The 22226-nt window shown below is 43.5% G+C and overlaps 1 protein-coding gene and 1 pseudogene across 3 annotated transcripts in view; one reads left to right on the forward strand and one right to left on the reverse strand.

The window, feature by feature from the left end:
* The window catches only part of PLXNA4 (plexin A4), a 353986-nt gene that overhangs the window by 122811 nt on the left and 208949 nt on the right, over window positions 1–22226 (reverse strand). The gene's annotated exons all lie outside the window — the stretch shown is intronic.
* Window positions 8800–9354, forward strand: LOC110582760 (annotated as a pseudogene).

Here is a 22226-nt window from a genome sequence, read left to right on the forward strand (position 1 = left end):
CTCAATCCTAAATACAATACTGGCCCCTAGCTTACTCTCTGTTATCCTTTCTTTTATCCTATCTTTTATCATCAGGTTCATCATGAGTTTGAAACTTTGTTTGGATTACTGATATGATCATTAAATACTTATTAAATATTTATGAAGAATTATGGTGAGCAAAGCAAGTGTGACTAGTGGGAGGGGCACAGGACTTATTTACTTGGGGGCCGAGGGCTACACTGCCTAGGCTGCTAAGAGGAGTGGCTAAAAGCTCATGCTTTTGCCTCATATGCACAGTGCAGGTGCCCATGGCATAATCTACTCCCATTGGACATGTCAGACAGTGGACACCTCCAGGAGGAGGCAGGTTGCCAGACGTGGTGGAGGACAGGGGTCAGCCTTCTTCACTTGGATGTTGTCTGTTGCTTTCTTGATCAACTGAGGCATGTTTCTGGCACATTAACTGCTGGCCTGGCTGGTAAATGGGTAGAGAAGTGTCATGTCAGCATTCCTGAGTTGCTCCAATTGATGTCTAAGCTGTCCCTGCTTACAGCAAGGGGCAGTAGCCCCGCATTGAGGGCTGGTGGGGGTCTTGGTGACATGCAGTTGGTAGAGGATTTGGCATATCTCCAAGGAAGGTGCTATATAAATACAGGGTATTATTATTCTATTAGCTTATGTTCTTAATTTTTGGAATGTGTCCAGATGTGCTGACTGGTGAACAAACATTAGAGATGTGGAAGGAGTGTAAAGACTCCGGGCTAATGCCTAGAGCAGAATGGAATACCACATTAGCTCTGCCTCAGAACTGGGTAGTGCTCTGATGATAGGTTAGATGTGTCTAGAAAAGCCAGTAAGATCTGAAGGTGCAGATACAGTCTTGATGTAGAAATAACAAAAATCTGACCCAGTGATGTGATTCTGACACTTTTTTCTGCGCCCCCCCCCCAAAGGACATTTTTCTGTCAACTGTTGCCCTTCCAAAAAACATGTTCCCTTAATGGTTTTATTTTATTTTTATTTTTATTCTGAGAGATTGCCTTTATCTTGGTGTCCTCTTCCCTGAGATGCTGCCAGGTTTGGATGAACAGGGACACACTGCTGGGATGTCTGATATTTCTATCACTAGAAAGAAGAGAAAGGAATGAGGCAAATAGGGGAAACTGCAGAGGGTAGTGGGAGCTGCCCTTAGCACATTATGGGATGTCAGTGCTGAAGCCCACACCTTTAATGGGAATGACAAAGAAACGTGCTTGAGGGGTTGACAGGAATAATCGAGAATACCAGCATGCTCAGAAATCCATTCTGTTCACCCTTAGGTTTTCTAAGAGCTGAACTCATCTTCCTAAATGCTTATTTGGAGAGAAAACACCATGTGTAAAGAGATATGTATATACAGAGAAATGAGGACATATCGCTACCTACAGTTTTGTTATTTACCTTGCCATAAAATAAATGCTTATTAATTTCCATACTATGTACAGAGGGAGCTGCCACATGTGAATTTCTTTCATCAGTAATTGCTGTGCCTGTGACTCCTTCAGTTATATGTACCAGGGAGATAGTTTCCAAATAAGAACTGGGAGAGAAGGACAGATTCACAGATGATAGCTAAAACATCTAGAAATTATAGAACAATTGAGGTCAGCAAGAACCAAGTTATTCAGTGTATCCCCTGGGGGCTAGAGGCAGACTTTTCCCCCATGGTTCCAAAATTACTTGGCAGTTTCATTAAGGTGAAAGGCAGTGCAGCCTCATAAGTGCAGAGAGTGAAGGCTGTCACTTAAAATTTAGATGGACTTGTCAACCAAACACTTAGAAAGAATGGCATTTTGATGGTCTGTTCATGCTCATCAAAGAAGTTGCTCAAATTTGTAGGATAGAGGAATGAAAGTAAGGAGGGTTTTAAGTTGCAGCATTTGGCTCTGAATATGTCTATACCTATATAAAAATTCAGGAAATCAGTACTGTTAAGAAAACCTGATGTCCAGGCAGAATCATTTACGATGTGGGGGAGCTGTCCTAAAGTTCTGGTGCTGAAACATCGAACTACTGATTTTATCATTTGAAGTGCTTCCATGATATGAATTAACACCTTTTTCCTGGCTCTAAGTAGAGTTGCAGATCAACCATACATGACCAAAATGTAAAGCTAAAAGAGTACTTGTCCCATAGCTAGAGGATGGAATTTTATGGAAGATTATGGAAGACTATTCTTTGAACCTTCCAATGTGATGAAAATGAGTAGTGCCCATTTGTATCAGGTTCTTCTTCCTTCATAGGCACACAAAAACTGAGCTCCCCAGTCCCTCTGCAGTTATGTGAAGCCAGGTGACAAATTCTGGCCAGTGAGGATGTGAGTAGAAGTGATATGTATGACTGCTGTGCCAAAGCATTTAAGATGTATAACCAACTAGCTCTCTCTTTCCTCTGCAGCAACAATGATATAGGCCATGTCTGATATAGCAGAGGCAAGATGGAATCAGCCTCTATCCTTGAGTTCCCACTTGGGAAGCATCTTCCCTAGAGAACTGCCGAACCGATAGTTAATTTTGAATGAATGAGAAATAAAATGTTATGTGTTAAGTCTCTGAAATTTTGAAGCTTATCCTATTCTACCCTATCCCATCTTAATGGATACACTTGGTTACTCATTTTGGTGTCAATAAAACCTTTATGCTGTTACCAAAGACATCAAGTAAATATATAGGGAAGAAGAAAATTTTTTTCACTTGGGGAAAAAAAGAAACATATCTCACAATGTCCCCCATGATGATGACTTGGATGTTGGTTTATTTGGGAAAGCTACAAAAGAAATGTTTTCAGAGGCTTATGTTTCTATTTGGCATAGAATTATATTTCTGAATTTCCTTTTAAAATGGTGAAGGAATCTATGTTGAATTTATGATGATCACAGTTTTACAATGTAGGAAGAAGCCAAGTTAACTTCAACATCACTGCCTTGAAATGATAGATGTAACCATCAAGCAAACATCAAAGAGGATGAGAACTTACAGAGACCACAGGATTTGGTGAAGAGGCAGTCACGGGCTACCTTTTTAAGAGAGTAGTTTCATTGGAGAAACCATATGGCAAAGGGTTGAAGAAAGACTTAGACGTAAAAAAATGAAAGTAGGAGATCTAAACCAGAAACTGCAAGTATTGGTGTGAAGGAAGGATACAGGGCTGTAGTTAAAAAGAGAAAAACAAAAACTTGAGTTTGACTGAAGGTGGGGGTGCAGGAACAGATGACAGGAAGAAATAAAAGATTAAAAATGTGGACAGAAAATCCTTTGTATATTTGAAGAGGGTAGGAGTCAGAGCACAGGTGGGAGATACTTTTTATGAAGAGAGGGAACATATGAGGGTTTGGAAACGCTTTCCTTCTGTATTTCTTATGAGTCCATGGCATCATCACACAACTAGTTTCTACTGACTGAGAACTCCAGGAATCATCTTGAACTCCTTTATCTCCTTTACACTTCCCTCCATACTGTTATCACAAAGGCTATTTAACCTCCTGAGTATCCCTTAAACCTATACCTTTGTGAAGCTTTAAATTCAGTTGGAAGTATCCTAATCACAGTTTTACCCCTTACCAGCTGGGTGACCTCAGGTAAATTACACGCCTCTCAATTTCTCATCTGTAAAATGGAAATAAAAATAACTACTTTGTAGCACTGCTGTGAAGATTAAATTAAATAAGTATCTGACACAGTGATAGCAAAAACTTCTTACTTGGCTCTTACTAGTCCTAAAAGAATAGATTTCCCTTTTTTTTTTTACTTGTTTACTACATTGCCACCAGAATTATCTGTTTGACATTCAAGTCTGTTATGGTCTTGCCCCTGCTTAAATCATGTCAATGAATCTATTGTTTATGGACTCAAATCCAACCTCCCCATTTTAAGTATGATCTCATCCCTGTCCAACTCTACAGCTTTCACCAATCTCCCATCTCAATTTATGTTCCAATGACATTAAATTCCTTATAGCTTCCCTTAAGACATCATAATGTTTCAAGTTTTCTTTGACTTTGCAATGTTGTCCCTTCTGCCTGGAATGTCCTTTTCCTCTCTTGTTCCCTCAGTAAACTATTCATCTTTGAGACTCAGCTCATGTGTGGCCTTCTTTGGGTCCTTATTCATCACTCACTTCTCTATGCTACCTCCCTATAATCTAATCACTTCTGTTGTCACACTTACCTCATTATATTGCATTTATGTATTTACGTGCTGGCTTTCAATATTACATGAACTCCTTGAAGGAAGGGATGTGTTTTATTTAATTCTATAACCCTCTTGCCCAGGGCAGTACCTCATACTGGGTAGGTACTTATCAAATGATTGAATGAATGAATGAATTTGCCTACCTGGAGTGATAATAATCAAGTTGTACAACAGATAGAAGTGGGTAAGATCATCCCCATATAGTCTGCATCTTCATGGAGCAGACATCATCTGTTCTAAGTGATGTCCGTGTTTCTGGAATTATTGAAAGGAGTGGCATTGGAACCTAAAGTTAGTGGAAAATATAATACACTAAACTCATACCTGAGTTTCTTTACTTCATGCCTTGTTGTTTTTGAACACATGCGTGTGTGAGTGTGCATGCACACACACGTGCGTGCGTGTGTGCGCACACACACACACACACACACATCTCCTGTCACTTTGTCTCCAGAATCATAACGCCATAGGCTATTCCAGCCTTGAGAATTGTATGCAGCTTGGCTGACTGAACTCAAACGTTTAATTTTCAATTTTTCCTTCTACCTGAGGTCTTGGTTCTTGGATATACAGAAAGCTATATTGATGAATAACAGAATCTATACTTAGTTTTCCACTGGGGTCCTCTCATGCGGCGTGGTAATGCAGGTTTAGAGGCAAAGAGGAGAGGGAAGGCAGATGACTCCTATCATCAGGGAAGCTGATGACTGTGGCTCTGACCAGGATCCTAGGACCCCCTGGATATGTTTCCTCTTTATAGCCATGTCTGACTATGAGGCCCTAGTGTATGTTTTCTAAATATAAAATGGGGAGAATTTTGCAATTCTAGATAGCACCTAACCATAAGGATTCAAAATAAAAAGAGACAGGTTCCAGATCTAAGAGGAAGAAAGGTATTTTAAGCAGAAATTGGAGTCTAAAAGTCCCACCTGAGGAACCTCCAGTTACAGAAAAATCCTTCATCTTCTGCATCCTCTGCAGAAGTGTGAGGCAGGCTCTAAGTTTCAGAAAACTGGAAGAAATATCTAATTAGGCCTGCCAAACCAAACTCTATAAAAATTAGGTACAGGAGACTAAAATAAACCCAGGAAATGGCTATCATTAGAAAGCAGAGTTTACCTTTTACTCTCTGAAGAACTGATTGTTGTATATGATTAAAATAATTAAATAATGAGTGATCATTTTTATGGAATCCGGAAGGCTGCCAAGGCATGTCCTCCAGACACCAGGACCTCTAGCTGGTGCCACTGATAAGATTTCCAGTGGCTATTCCAGGGTCACTTTGAAGCTTCCTCAAGTGGAAAGGTCCATCAGAAGAAGACCTGGTCATGCTGATTATCCAGTTTTGTCTCTATCTGGGACAGAGGCAGTACTGGAGAGTGGCTATGAGCATAGACTCTTGAGGTTTTAATCCTATCTTCACCCTCATAAACTGTGTTATCTTGGGGAGGTTGCTTAACCTGTCTGTGTCTCAGTTTCCTATTCTGTAAGATGGGCCCCAAACTTGCCACAGGCTGGGAGAAAATATTTGCAAATCATATATCTGACAAAGGGTTTTCAGAATATACAAATAATTCTCAAAACTCAACAATAAGGAAACAAACAATCTGGTTTTTTAAGGGTAAAAGATTTGAACAGACACTTCACCAAAGGAGATATAGAGATGGCAAGTAAGCACATGAAAAGATGTTTACTATTATTAATCATTAGGAAAATGTGAATTAAAACCACAATGAGATATCCTTACATATCTATGTGATTGGCTAAAAACAAAAACAAACAAAAAACAAAAAACAAAAACAACAAGAATGAAAAACAGATGACACCAAGTGTGAATGAGGATGGGGAAATGGCTGGAATTCTCATACACTGCTGGTAAAAATGCAACATGCAGCCAGCCTGGAAGACAATTGAATAGTTTCTTATAATATGACTCAGAAATCCCACTCCTAGGTGTTTACCTAAGAGAAATGAAAACTTATGCTCAAATAAAAACCTGCATGAGAGTGTTTATAGGAGCTTTATTTACAATCACCCAACAACAGAAATAACCCAAATATCATTCAATGGTGAATAGGTAAACTGAGGTACAATTATATCATAGATTACTGCTCAGCAGATAAAAAGGAGCAACGACATGGATGAAATTAAAAGCATTGTGTTGAGTAAAAGAAGCCAGATACAAAGATTATATATTGTATGATTCCATTTATGTGAAACTCTAGAAAAGGCAAAAACTACTGTGACAGAACAAAGGTCAGTGATTTCCAGGGGAGGGAGAAGTGGGGGAAGACCCACTGGAAAGGGGCATGAAAGAACTTTTGGGGGGGGGTGGAAATTATGTCAGAACCGTAGGGGTGATTGTATTGTTGTATATATATTTTTTTCAACTTTAAGAACTATTTATTTTGAACTAACTTTAGACTTAACAAAAAAAGTTGCCCAAATAAGTACAAAGAGTTCCCATATCCCTTCATCCACGGTTCCCTAATGTTTGAGCATAGATAACCATATTACAATTATGGAAACCAGGAAGTGAACATTGGTACAATACAATTTGCTAAGTTCTAGGTCTTATTCTAATGTCACCAGGTCTTCTACTTAATTTCCTATTCATTCCAGGATTTCATATTCCATTTAGTTATTATATCTCCTTTGTCACCTCTAGTTTGTAACAATCCTTCCTTGTCTTCCTGACTTTGACACTTTTCATGAATACTAGTCAGTTATTTCGTAGAATGTCTTTCATTTTGGGTTTGTCTGAGATTTTCACATAATTAGAGTGAGGTTGTGCATTTTTGGCAAGAATATCACAGAAGTGATACTGTTTCCTTCTCAGGGCATCTTATCAAGGGGTTCATGATAGTGATATGTCTTCTTACCAATGATGTTAACCTTGATCACTTGGCTAAGGCGGATACTCCACTGTAAAGTTACTATTTATCCCTTTGTAGTTAATAAAGAACCTGGAGGAAATATTTTGAGATTGAAAATATCCCATTTTCCCTCGAACTTTTGCTCACTGATTTTTGTATCCAAAGGTGGCTCTTCTCTGCAACAATTATTATTGTAGTGCAATTTAAAATTTTTTTCCTCTTTGTTTCTACATTTAAATTTTTTATTTTTATTTTTTTAGATCATTTTGCTTTGAAATAATTCTAAATTCATGGGAAATTGAAATGATAGGGATTTTAAGCAGAAATTGGAGTCTAAAAGTCCCACCTGAGGAACCACCTGAGGTACAATTATATCACAGATTACTGCTCAGCAGATAAAAAGGAGCAACAACATGGATGAATTTAAAAGCACTGTGTTGAGTAAAAGAAGCCAGATACAAAGATTATATATTGTATGATTCCATTTATGTGAAACTCTAGAAAAGGCAAAAACTACTGTGACAGAACAAAGGTCAGTGATTTCCAGGGGAGGGAGAAGTAAGGGAAGACCCACTGGAAAGGGGCATGAAAGAACACAGAGAGGATCCTATGTACCGTTCAGCCAGTTTCCCCCCAATGGTTTCATCTTACAAAACTATAATATCAAAACCAAGAAATTGACATCGGTGTAGAGTATGTATATAGTTCCATTTCATTGTATCACAGGTGTAGATTCATGTAACCACCACTCCAATCAGGATACAGAACTATTCCCATACTACCACATAACTATACACTTAAAATTGGTGATCATATGTTAATTATACCTCAATCAAGCTGGCAAAACACAAAACACCAAAAACCCCCTCAAACTCTGTCAAGGTAACAGTAAGCAGTATGTAACTATTAGCTTTCATTGTTGCTGTTTTCTCAAGGAGCATCTCTCTTCTGTACTGGGGTGCTTGTAGACTAAGGTGCTCAAAACAAAGGCCAGTTCAAGCAATAAGCTAGGGGCACAAGGGCACTCTCCTTTTTATTTGCATGACTCCCTGACTGTTGCTATACTGGGTAAATTAGACAAACAATTAGTCACCAGCAGCTGGACATAGCACTGCTCTAGCACTGTTGGAGTTCCCCAAATTGTCTCCTGCACATCGTGTGGGCTCGCATTTGCTCCTGTCTTCTCTCTCATGGTGACTATCCTTCTGTTACTTGAATATGCCAAGCGCATCCTACTTCAGGGTCTGGCCACTTGCTGTTCCCACTGTCTAGAATGTTTTCTTCATAGTTATTCAGTAGCCAGCTCACATGTCATTATTCAGCAAGAGCTTCCTGAGCCTTGTAGACCAAACCTGCCTCCTTCTGCCACTTTCAGCTTCTCTCATGTGACTCCATCTTACTTTTCTTATAGCACTTCCCACTAGAAGAAATTACCTTGGCTCTTTATTTGCTCACTTGTTCATTGTCCATTCTGATCCCCCTAGCATGAAGCTATATACATGCATGGGCATCATCTCTTTTGTCTCCTGCTGGATCTTCACTATTGCCAGTGACTGTGACCATACCCCCCAGCAGAATTTCCTGCCCACCTACTTCTCATTGTCCTTCCTCTTCTTTTTCCTTTAACTCTCTTTATGTACTCTCCCCATTCCAACACGTATCTATTGAGATAAAAATGAAGTACGCAGAAGCAGCCTGAGGTGACCTCTGAAATGGTTCGTTATTCACTTGACCCAGAAAACCCTACGAAATCCTGTAAATCAAGAGGTTCAAATCCTCGTGTTCACTTTAAGAACACACGTGAAACTGCCCAGGCCATTAAGGGTATGCCTATCCGAAAAACCACCAAGTATCTGAAAGACGTCACTTTACAGAAGCAAGGTGTGCCATTCCGTCGCTACAATGGTGGAGTTGGTAGGTGTGCCCAGGCCCAACAGTGGGGCTGGACATAGGGTCGGTGGCCCAAGAAGAGTGCTGAATTTTTAATGCACATGCTTAAAAATGCAGAGAGTAATGCTGAACTTAACGGTTTAGATGTTGATTCTCTGGTCATTGAGCACACCCAGGTGAACAAAGCCCCCAAGATGCGGTGTAGAACGTACAGGGCTCATGGTCGGATTAACCCATACAAGAGCTCTCCCTGCCACATTGAGATGATCCTTACTGAAAAAGAGCAGATTGTTCCTAAACCAGAAGAGGAGGTTGCACAGAAGAAAAAGATATCCCAGAAGAAACTGAAGAAACAAAAACTTATGCCCCGGGAGTAAATTCAGAATAAATGCAAAAAAAAAAAAAAAAAAAAAAAATGAAGTACGCAGTCACACTGGAGGACTCACAGACAAATCCAGAGACTTCAGCTTACTCTGTCCCAGGCTTTGTTGCAATGACTCTCCCTTTCCTGACCCTTTTCCTTGGCTCTCTGCCTGTCCTTAATGGGTGCCTACAGGAGGAATGCCCAGCAAGGAGGACTCCCACTAAATTTTCTCTAAGCCGTTTATTCTTGGACTGCATTTAAGCTAATAGGAAAGGCTTCACGGGAAATCTGGAGGCTTCTTGCCATCCTCGTGCTTGCCCTTTGCCTCATTTCAATCTAGTTAGCCCTGTTATTATTTTTTCTGTGGAATGGCATATATCTGTGCCATTAATTCTACATATTTCTAGGGGAAAAGGGGATTGAGAGGAAGGAAAGACTGATTATTTATCAAGTAAAAGACATTTCTTCCCTCTCTGGACAGCCAGGTGGATTTTCCGAACTCATTTCTGCCCCTGAAATGGGGCAGCCACTTCTGAAATGAGTCCTCTGTGTTGGGGTGGGCTCTGTTTTTATGACTAGTGGGTAATAGCATTTCCTGATTTATGAATTGGCATCTGGGGTAGGGCTCGATGGATTCATCATGGGGAGAACAGCCATATAAATAATCCTGTCACATAAAATTATTGTTCTCATTTTGATTTTTAAAAAATGTCCCTTTGTGCAGTGGGATTTAGGATATTTTAGTGGGAAAGCAGGAGAAGAATGAGTTATTTGGCTCCCTTTCTATATATAAGGTAAAAATGTACAAGTAGTCTCCAGAAACTGTGACTTGCTTAGAAGACCATTACCAAAATGGTTTAATTATTTGGGGGGGACCCTTGGCACTTGGCTTAAAGTCAAAGCCAAGGTCTTCACCTGAGGAAAGATGTAGATGACCAACAAAGTAAATAGCTGCAGAACATGTTAAAAGAGTTCTTTTCTTTTTCTTTTTTTTTTTTTAAGATTTTGTTTTAAAGTAATCTCTACACCCAACATGAGGCTCGAACTCATAACCCTGAGATCAAGAGTTGCATGCTCTGCTGACTGAGCCAGCCAGGTGCCCCAAAAGAGTGACTTTCTATGCAGAAATATTTCTGTGGTACTGAGAACATACAATCTATTATAGAAGCATATTTTAAAGAATGGGTCCCTTACATAAATGGAATTTCTAAATCTTCTCCAGTATGCAAGATGTTGTATAGACACCATCTATTTCCAAAGTACCAGGCTCCAGAGGACAGAGAGAGACAGAGAGAGAGAGAGAGAAATAGGAGTTTCTTTCCTCATTTCACTAGCCTAGACAGGAGCAGTACCAGGAATCTCGGAGTGATAGCCAAGGGACTAGGAGGCAGGAATCTTCTGGTGGGTGTGGCCTTGGGGAGGCGGCCAGCTGAGGCTGTTGGGCTGTCTCTAACTACTGTCTAACCAGAGGGATTTCTGTTCATTCCTCTAATTTATTTCTTTGTTTTCATGGCAGAATAAACTCCAAATTCCAGGGGTCAACTAAGTGCCTGCCACCAGCCCACACGAGGCCAAAAAAAAGCTTAGTGTCATCAGTCAATGCCAACTAGTTAATAATGACCAGCCTCTTTGCTAATGGCCCGAGGAAGGGGTCCTTGGGCCGCAAAGGCTGTAGCAGAGAGACTTGCAGGCAGCTGCATGGGGAGAATGCTTTGCAAGAAGCATTTCTGCTGGCCACTTTCAAGGGCGTATCCACCCATGCTCAGCTCTTTAGGAAGGTAGTAATTAGTTTTATTCCCTTCGGTGCACATGGCAAAGGCAGCAGGGTCTGGCATTTGGAGAACCACTGGAGTCTGCCCCTCTCATCTTGACTTGACTCAGGTTTACACTTATAACTAAGAAATATCAGGACTATAAGGTGGTTTAGGGGTTGTGTTCAGTTCCCACAGACAGAAAAGAAATTTCCAGTGTCAGGGCTTTAGATAAGGAGAGACCACTGCAAAGAAAGGCTAATCATGACTCAGTTGGCCCTGTACCACCCAGTGTCTCTTGCAAACTGCAGGTGGTGAACACAATCACTAAATAGTAAGCTCCTCGAGGGCATAGATGTCTTGTGCATCTTTGTATGTTCCCAGAATGGGGGTTATCCACAGAGGTGCAAGAACAAAGATTTCTAGGCCTACACAGTACATTATGGTCATCTGGACAGTCACTCCCCACTGGTGTGTGGTGGCATGCTCTGATGCCATGGACAGGCCATAAGTGTGCTACCATGTTGATCTTTTCAGCCCTTGGAGCAGCCAGGAAACTCCTGGGGAGCACGGCACTCCTGGTCCCCTCTGGCTGTGAGGGGACCTCTAACACCCCAGTGAGCTATAGAAATACATTCATTTCCAAATGAATCTTAATGAAATAACAGGTTAGAATGTACTGATGGTCCACAAATGGGAAAACCAAGACTCAGAAGTCAGGACCTTGTGAGTCAAGAACTTGATTCCAGGTAGCCTTACTCTGTGTCCAATGCCTTATCCACTACCCCACAGCTGCCACACTAAACTGTCAACAAATAACTGTGGAAGCCAAATTGTTGAAATTGAGAAATCACTTGAATAAAAACCAGCAGAAGGCCAGATGATGTCATTAGCACTGCTTGAAAGGTGACCTGGATGTCCAAACTTATGTAAACTTATTGCCAGTACATGCAAGAGGTTATTCCTAGACCAATGGCTTTCCCTTTGACCATGACTCATGGCAAGAGATGCTTTACATTGCAACCCAGGGCACATACGCATGCACATATAGTTTCACAAATAGTACTTATCCTTACTGTGCTTGATGGACACTGTTCTGTTCGATTTTATTCTATTCCATTAAAAAAAATTCTGGTCATGACCCTTTAAATTGATTTCGTGACCCACTAAATTGATTTCTCGACCCACTAATGTGTCATGACCTGCAGTTTGAAAAACACAGGCCTGACCCCATTCCAGCTTTCTCTCCCTCCTCAGAGACCAGGAAAATGGAAGGTGAATGTGGAGAAGAGTAAGACAAGAGACAGATAAAAAATAAGGAGGAAGGTGAGAGGAATACCAAAAAAAAAAAAAAAAGGAGAAAGGAGAGAATGGGACAAAGGAAGAATGAATGGGAAATGGGAGACATAATGAGCAAAGGCTAACTCTAGACTGACAGATTTATGCCTATTAAAACAGTTCTCAAGATCCACAGTCATTTTGGCCTTACTTATTACAAAAATATTCCCTGCCAGCTTGTATGGCCACAGCCATGATCATGCTATCTGCTTGTCTAGAGATTGTCTTAACTGTCAGCACCACCTCAAATTCTTCACAGTTCCTCCCAGAGAGAATGTTATGTCTGCTGCTCAGGGATCTGGGCTTTTAAAAAATCTCAGAGACGTTGGGTAAATTACTCAAAGATAAAGAAACTGACCATACTGTCTCCACACACACGGATGAAGCAATGCACAATGAGCGCTATGGACTTCTGGGCTGGGTCTTAACAACAGACTCTTGGGTACAGAGGAGATAGTTGTAAAGGTGATAGGAAAGTGAAGATTGGAGATTGAATGAGATTAACTTATGAAGCTTCTGTAAATTTACATACTCCGATAGCCAGTGGGTGTCTAAAGAGTACTGATGATTGCACACCTCCTAGTACAAACTTTTTGAGCATGCACCTATAATACACATATTTGTTTATAAAGACTATATATGCTCTACTTATTAATATCATTGCATTATCAACTACACACAAAGTTAGGCAATAAAGACATGAGATAAAGATAAAATAGCATTTTAATGTTTATTATATTTTATTCATGAATGATACAAAACATTTTACGACCTCCGAGAAAATTATTATTAAAAATGGTGGGACCGATATGTTAGAATTGGCTTCATTATTTGTGAGAGTCTTTGTTGAGCACTTAGTGATATGGGGTTCTGAGGTCAAGGGTTCAAGCTTTCATGGCTGTCATGATGGAAAAAGACACCTCACATAGACACAGAAATGCAGCAAGAGCATTGTTGGCTATACTGACTAAATCAAGATACTTCTCTTCAGTTTCATGCACAAATTATGTGAAGATTGTTGTTGAAATTCAGCTGGCAGATTTCCATCTTCTCTGATGTCAATCAGCTATTTTTTCAACTAATCGGAAGGTGCTGAATTTTTTTTTTTCAAAGATTTTATTTATTTACTTGACAGAGTGAGACACAGCGAGAGAGGGAACACAAACGGGGGGAGTGGGAGAGGAAGAAGCAGGCTCCCCACTGAGCAGGGAGCCCGATGTGGGGCCGATCCCAGGACCCCGGGATCATGACCTGAGCCGAAGGCAGACGCTTAACTGACTGAGCCACCCAGGTGCCCCTAGCTGCTGAATTTTTATATATTTCTTAAAAACGGGTCAAAACTCTCTGAAACTCTTCCTTTGGAAGATTTTTCGGCAAGTAGAAGATTCCGTTTCCAAGTTTTAAAAGTTTTTAGATAGAAATTTGTAAAGTGTCATACCTACTCATTATCAACAACAAAATCACATAAAGATGAAAATATTTCCAAACATTCTTTTTTTTCTTTCAAATGGTCTTCCCACGCTATAAATTCTTTCTAAAAGTGGTTACTTTCTAACTCTTTGTTAACGTATTACCTTTATATTTAGGGGGCAGATGAAGTGTTTAATTTTTTAAAGTTATCAGCAAAGTGACATACTTCTGACAGCTGCTTGCCAGACCTGAAAAAATCAGCAAATGTGGAACATTTTGGTTCTTTTAAAAGAAAACTGTTTAATTATGTTTCCATAACTAACAAACCTCCGGGTTGTATAAAAAGTGTTCATGGTTACTTCCATCTCAAATTGTAAAGATTCTATTTCCAGGATTGTTTTTACAATATTGATATCTGTTGCACATAAACTGCAAACTTGTTGTAATATACTGAAACTGAATCCGCCAGTAAGAACACCGGTATCACCATGGGAGATAGGGAGCTCCCATGTACCTCCATGTCTTTCTGACACAAGGATGCTTGACATACAGACCAAGGCAGGGAAACAGTAACCAGTATCGACTGTATATTAAATATGAGCAAAGCCTAATTTCTTGTTTTAATTAGAAAAAAAAAGTGTCTTCCTTTGTCCCTTCGGATCATTCTCTGTACTTTTAGCATCAAAGTGCACTTTAATACCACTACACTAGACAAGCAAAAAGGGCGCTCAATGTTTTAGAGTTTGTGGTTTTAGGTCTTTGGTGTTCTGGAGCAAAACAATGATAAATAAATACATTGCCTCCTCTAAATGATGTGAATTAGGGATATCGGCTTATCAACATTTATTTAATTGATGAAAATCGAGTAATAAATATTTAAAAATAAACAATGGTCCCTCAATTAAGAACCATCTGAGCAGATGTAAAATGATAGGATACATTAATTCTGTTAATCCCAAATGTATAACTTTGAATGGTAACAGTAGGTAAGAGGCAGGATTTTAATAATTTTAATAAAATTGGTGACTTTCAGAGAAGGACAATGATTAAGGTTGGGGCAAAGTTCAGAGCTGAAGAGGGGCCCAGGCACCTAGGATAGAGGAGGGAATTCAAGTGAGTGCCGGCAAGCCAGAGGTCAGAGAGCTGCAACGGAGGAACAGCAGTCTGAGGTCCAGGTGTAACCTTGAGACTCAGATCCAAAGAACCCTCCTTTTCCTGACCTCAGGACAGTTGAGACAGAGAATTCAGCCTGTGCCTAGAGATGGACCAGCACAAAAGAGGAGAGACCAGGGTCAGGCTAGAGCCAGGGAGACCACCAGTGAGCGGGGAGAGGAAACCAGGAGAACTGGGAAAGATCAAAGCGAAGCCTTTTCCAGTGAAGCATCCATACTCCACCAACCGTTTCGGGTGCTCCTGGTAAAGTGAATTTTGTGATCACATGGGCTGGGAGACACTACCTCCCACCCCCAGCGAGAAGACTTCTAATACTCATCAGCACATCAAATGTTCGAAGATACCTGCTTAACTCAGATTTCTCCAAATGTATTTGACCAAAGAAAACTTAAAAAAAAAAAAAAGTCCTGCCAAACTTTGGTTCTGAGAATAAAATTTGGGGAATCCTGGACTAATTGATGTTTAAAGCCATAACGAGGCAAAGGGACAGGTGGGAGGCGTCGTTCACACGTCATGCTTCATGTATGTATTGCTTGTGACCTGAGACACCCTCACCTTAATGAGAGTACTATTTCTCTCCAAGCCTTGTGGACGGAAGTGGCCTCAGGGCAGTAGGACTTTCCCTCGAGGGGCCTCTCCTCTCACCCTGCAGGTAAACTCTGGTGTGAGCGGTGACTCCTGCCAGAGGCAGTGTCTCGAGGAAGTGATCTGGGCACGGTCAACGACCACCGCTCCAGCCAAGAGGCCCTTGACACCCGTGGACTCAGGCTGTGGGGCGGCAGAGATTGGGAGGGGAGCTGTGGCCAATGGAGGCCACCTGCTCTGCTCTCTGCCGCCCTGGCCACCCAGCACCAGGGGCCTGACATGCCTCAGAGGAGACATAAGTGAGTTTATGAATGATGGGAGGAACAATCAGATGGGTGAAATTTTTAAAAATAAAATGCAGACCCCATTCTACTAGACCAGCACACTGAAAACAATAAAGGGGGGGGGCGCCTGGGTGGCTCAGATGGTTAAGCGTCTGCCTTCGGCTCAGGTCATGATCCCGGGGTCCTGGGATCGAGCCCCGCATCGGGCTCCCTGCTCATCGGGGAGCCTGCTTCTCCCTCTGCCTCTCTCTCTCTCTCTCTCTCTGTCTCTCATGAATAAATAAATAAAATCTTAAAAAAAAAAAAGACATAAAAAAAAAATAAAGAGGAAAGCTAAGATTTATTGAGCCCTCATTTTGTGCCAGGGACTGCGCTAGAAATTTTATGTACACTTTCTAATTTACTCATTGTAACCACCCAGGCAGTGGGCACTAGTAAGTGTTCCTGTTGAGAAACTGAAGGTACCCAGAGATTAAACAATTCGCCCAAGGTCCTACAGGTAGAAAGTGGCAGAGCTAGGACCAAAAAAAAGGGCTGGTGTTTTCAGCTCCTGCTCTGAACCACCTTCAAGTCATCCAGCAGGGAACCAGATAACCTTCAGCACCTGCTTGGAATCCTTTTTAAGGAGGACATCCTTATTTCTGTGCTTGCTCCTCCAGTCCTTCGCTGTTGTGCATAACTTCAAATAAATACCCAGATAGTCTCCCCCTCAACCATTAGGCATTTCCTTGAAACGATGGCATTGTCTTTGAGTCACTTTCAGATTCCTGTCTCCATTGTCCATGCAAAATATCTGAAAGGCACTTAAGGGACTCGGATCAGATATAATTTTGCCATTTGTAATTTTTCCTTTTATGCCTATATTGCATTTGGTGAAGTCATGTGGAATCACTAATGCCAACTAGTCATCTTGAACAATGGCACAAATTAACATGCATCTATTTACTTTTGAAACTGTCTCATCAATATTCCAACTGAGTACACAGTTCACTTAAGTATCCGATATTCCCAGCCTCTCTTTCTGCAGAACTCAAGCACTAGTCAATCAGTCTCACCGAACTGAACCACTTCCATTCAGGTGCCGTCCCTAGAGGACGGGGGAGTGGGCTAGGATGCTGGGAGTCAACCTCCGTCCACACCCGCCCTAGGTAAGAGGAGATGGGAGCTGAGTGGTACCCGCAGAATTGAGAACCGTCTTGGGAAACACCCCAAGAGCTCTGGTCTCTAGACCAGAGTCCCCATGATACCCACCGAAATGCACGAGGAGACTGTGCTCTTCACGCTGACATCCTGTCCTCCGCCCTACCCTCCCAGCACTAAAGGAGGGTGGATGTCCAGGGTAATCCTCACAGCAGGAACACTTTTGTTTCAGTGCCCTGTAGGCTGAAGTCTGCTCCCAGCTCCAGGCTCCCAGAGGCTCCCAGAACAGTGCCTTCCTTCTGCTCTTTTCGATTCTGTGCGGTGCCTACTCCTGTGCTGGGAGGGCATGCAGTGGGCACTTGCTAAAACACACATGGTGGGAGGAAGGACCTGGAAGGGGGCAGAGGTGCAGCAGCCCCTGGCCCTGTTTGCCCACGCTGTTGGAGTCTCCTCACATGCTGCTAAGAGGAATATTACAGGTAGTTGTCTTTAAAATGGCACTTCGAGTGCCCCGATGGTCTCGGGACGCAGGCACCGAGTGGAGAGGAGATGTGACTGTCAGGGCAATTGCCGGAGATAGATGCTTAATGGAGCTCAAGATTAGGAGCTGCCAAGGCTTTTCCCTAATCACCTGCCCCTTGCATCTCCCAGTTCTTCCTCCTGCACCACCCCCTGCTGCCCTACATTTATATACTAGCTCTTCTGGTGTTCAGGGCAGAGCGCAGGGAAACCAGCCATTCCCTGTCTGCCCTAGGAGTCCTGATGGATGAGGAGCCAAAGCGAGTTCAAGTGCCCGGTCTGTGATAACCTCAAGTCCAGTGGGGCTCGACTTAAGCAAACTAAAATTCCTTCCCCCCAGCGGAAGTAGAGTACAGAGGAGAATCCACGCAGCCCCACAGAGGCTGAACAGTCCTATTGACTGGGATGGGGGGACAACGGGCTCCTAGCTCTTCAGTCTCCTGGAGGGCAGCACCAGCAGGTATAAAGGGAATGCTCGACCTTAGTATCATCTGAGGGACTTCAAAATGGACAGGGGGTGTGTGTGCCAGGCTATCCTGGGGAGCTGGTGCCCAGAGCTGAACTGGCCTTCAGCTACCAAATTGGTAATAATAGTGATGATAATGATGGAGATAACTCCCACAACTTGCTGAAAGTCTACTACATGCTAGGCCCTTTACAAGTCTCACCTTTCATCCTAAAAGCCCCCAAAGGTGGTTATTATCATTTGCATTTCACACACGAAGAAACTGAAGCGCAACCCGCATGAGCAATTTGGTCCAGTGGCCCAGTGGCAGAGCTGGTGAGTGTGCAAAGGGCCTGGATGAAAACCCAAGTTCATGGCCTATTTGTGACCACCCTGTGGGCTCCCTCCTGCACACATTTCTGCCTTCCAGTCACCCCATCTGAGAAATGTCAGGCCACTGTCATTTTTCCTCTCGGGGAGGTGACTGGACTCAATCATGTTCAGGTGTTCGAGACGTTATGCCTACATGAGTGACCACTTGGAAACATGCCTGTTGGAAAAGGAGGGGTCCCCTTGCCTACTCTCTCTATGGGATGGGTTGACTGTGTCTGGGGCCCCGTGTACCCTAAGAGGCTCTAGAATAGATGTTGCAGGCCCAACCTGCACCAGGCTGGAACTAAGGCAGAATAAGCCAAGGCACCTCCTCTCTGGGGCCGCAGGGTGGTTCTGAGTTCCTACAGTCACCCCCACTGCCCCATTCAGCTCTCACCCTCAGTGAGCCCTTTTGTCTCCTTAGGCTCATTTTGAAGCCTAAGGAGTCAGGTGTATAACTTTCCTGCTGACAAGACCAGAAGATAAAGAGCATCTCTTGCCCCCACAGAGAGCTCCATGTCCCTCAGGGGAAGAAGGGACTGCAGAAGACATAACAGGAGGAGCAGAGCTGGATTCTAACTTGGTTCTCTGGCCAACGTGCTGTGTGACACTGGACAAGCCATTCACTTCTCTGGGCTTTGGTTTGCTCCTCGGTCCTACAGGGAAAAGGCTGCAGGAGAGAAGGGGATGCAAGAAGCCTTGAGGATTTTTCCAGTTCTGGGGTTTCATGATGATAAGGGGAAGCCAGGCTCCCAGCACCTGGGGAATGTAGGAAGCTGGGGAAGGAAGTCATTTCCCCTGTCTGGGTCCCTCCGGTTCTGCGACAGTAAAATGGAGATGTTCTGCCTTTATGGAGAAGGAAATGAGAAGTGGGAGCATCTCAGTAAGGGCACACTGGAACCTTCCGGATCAGCTCCAGACAAATGGGAAGGGCTTCTGTCTGAGTGACATTGGGTGAAACACTGCAACAGCCTTCCTCCTTTTTTCAAGTGCCCAAGGTGGCTCTGTTTCCTGTCACTCACTCTCAGGTCCCTGCTTCAAGTTCCTTCTCCCAGGAGCTATCAGAACGGCCCGGGCTGAGAGCCGGGAGCAAATGTCCAAATGGGCTTGTCACAGTGTCAGCCATCCGGACACAAACGACAGCATACAGCTCTGTCCCCTGCAGGGGCAGGAAGAACGATGCCAGACAGCCGTGTCACTGCAGACGCACCTCTCGAGAGACCTGCCCTGGAATCAGCACCCAGAGAGTCAGAATCGTTCTTACGAGAGCCCAGTGGGGGCAGGAACCATTTCCACGGCTGCATCTTATGTGGGATGGGGATGTGCAGACGCCCGAGATTGCCAGACTTCACATCGGCTGCCCTCAGAACCCCCTGGGAGGCAGGCTGGGGATGGGAGGGACACTGAGGCACGAGGAAGCAGTAATGGCCCCTCATCGCAAGGTGGTCCCAGCAGAGGCACCGTGCAGTTCGGAGTTCCAGCCCCAAGCCACTGTCTTGGACCACAGTACCACCTTCCCCTTGAACCGAGCTTCCCCCATGCAAGTCTCAACATGGTAAAAATCCCAGTCACAAAGGGACTCTCTCACCAGTTTCATCCCAACAGGCACACTCGACCAGCTCTGCTTCACAACCCCGAGCACAGAGCTTGAAAAGAAACATGGAGAACAGGGAAGGGGACAGGTCAACAGGCCTCCATTCACCCCCTTTTACACCTATACCTCTCTGGGGAAGACTTCTCTGACCACTGTTTAAAATGGCAACTCTTTTGCTTTGACTAGGTCTTCAGATCCCACTTATCCAGCTCCATTTCCTTTTGCCCTGAAACCTACTACGTGATTTATCTGGGATGTTGGTTGCTTCTTTGCTGTGTCCTCTTGCGAAAACCACAAGCCCCTACAGTCAAGGTTTTTATCTGTTTCTTGACTGTTGTGTCCCCAGTGTGTAGGCCAGCGCCTGGCACCTGGTAGATGCTTAGTGGATATTTGTTGAGTGAATGAATGAATCGGGCCTGGGTAGTATGTTACAAAGCAAGATGGCCCTTTGCTACTTGACCACTGGATTATGCGGATGGAGCCAAGTAGAGCTGCCCCAGTTGGCTCTGCCTTCCGAGTAACTCCAAGTGCAGGTGGACCCACCTCCAGACCTACCTCCTCGGCCCCCACAGGCGTCTTGTCCTGGATCACAGCTAGGACCTGAGTGTCACCAGCTCATGTGAGTGTCCCCTGGAAGCAGATGCACTGTCAACAGGAGCCAGTCAAACAAAGAAGCCATGAAGGATGGCTTTGGCCCAGACACAATGCAAGGGCATCTCCAAAGCAGAAACAGGTGTTTGAGGCCTCTGGCTTTCGGGCAGGGGAGGGCTGTTGTGTGAGATGGCTGAGAGGCTGAATCTGCCACTTGCTCTGGGGCCTATCAGAGAGGCTTGCCTTGTGTGGGGGATGCTGCTTCTTCCCCGGTGGGGGGCTGCTCCAGGGCACCTGAGGACAGCCCAGCTCTGCCACCTCATCTCCTCATTCATCTGCCTTGCTGACATTTTTTCTCACTTCCCTCCCATTGCTTTGGCAGGTTTTTATCACAGCAGCTTCAGTGTGTATAGACATTCCCTTGGGAGCACCAGCGTCATAGTAAATGCACACCATATACATACACACAGATATGTACGAAGCAGGACGGAGGCTGATGGGAGACATACAGGCAGGGGCAGACACAGGAGGAGGCATGCATGTGTGTGCACGCACACACATGAACACACACACACATGCCCGCACACACATATCCTACAGAGATACCCAGCGGTACCCTCACTCCGACACACCAAGGAGAAGCATATATGGAGAGTGAAAGCCTCGCTGGGTGAGACATAAAGAGGAACTCACATATTCCTAATAGCAGAAATAATACCCTGGCTTGGAATTATTCAATTTGCAAATAATCATAATAGGTTGGAGGTTCCCTCACTTCTAGATGCTGAGCCAAGCTCTTTCTACAGACATTATCTCATTTGTCTTCATCAGTGCCCTGGGAGAGCAATGCCATTTACTGCATTCCCTTTTCACAGATCACAAACTGAGGTGTGGCCTCTCCCAGTGCATCACCTATCACCTTCCATTCCCTGTTCCAAGACACCAAGTTATGGTCGCACCCCATGGCCTCTGAGCTAGCCGTTGCTTCTGCCTGGTTGAGGATTTCTTCCCAGTTGCCTCCTTCCCCTTGACTTTATCCTTCTCTCTGCTCAAAAGTTCCCTTCTTGGGAGGCTTCCTCTGACAACGTTCCTGAAAAGAGCATTCCCCACCATGTTCCTAGCCACCACTTTATTCCCACTGAGTCTGTGAAATTTCTCATTGTATTCGCATCACCTGACATACAGCATTCATTCGCCTACTCACTCGTGTTCTGTGTCTCTACCTAAAATATAAGCATTATCGGGGCAGAGATTTTGTCTATCTTGTTATCTTGTTCCCCACTGAATCTCTAGTATCTAGAAAGTGGCTGACTCACAGTAGGTGCTCAATATTTGTTGGTATTGAATGAATAAATGAGGTACTGAGAGGGTTAGTAACTTGTCTATGGTCACAGAGCCAGGAAATATATAGCATTTGTATGCATACACACATACACACACACACACACGCGCGCACGCGTGCGCACACACCACTCCATTCTCTGCCTCTACTAGTTATACTAGTTACCTTTTCTGACCCCCTAATCCCATGACTGGCTCCCCTGACAACCAACAACTCCTCCCCCCTTCTTTAGGGGATTTCCGAAAGTCACCGAATTAACATAAATTCAGTGGTGGTTGAGAGGGGCTTATTATGAATAATGAGACACCCATTCTACTTTTATGGCTCCTGAAGATTTCAGG

The sequence above is a fragment of the Neomonachus schauinslandi genome, chromosome 12 (assembly GCF_002201575.2).
Source record: "Neomonachus schauinslandi chromosome 12, ASM220157v2, whole genome shotgun sequence".
NCBI classification, from domain to species: Eukaryota; Metazoa; Chordata; class Mammalia; order Carnivora; family Phocidae; genus Neomonachus; species Neomonachus schauinslandi.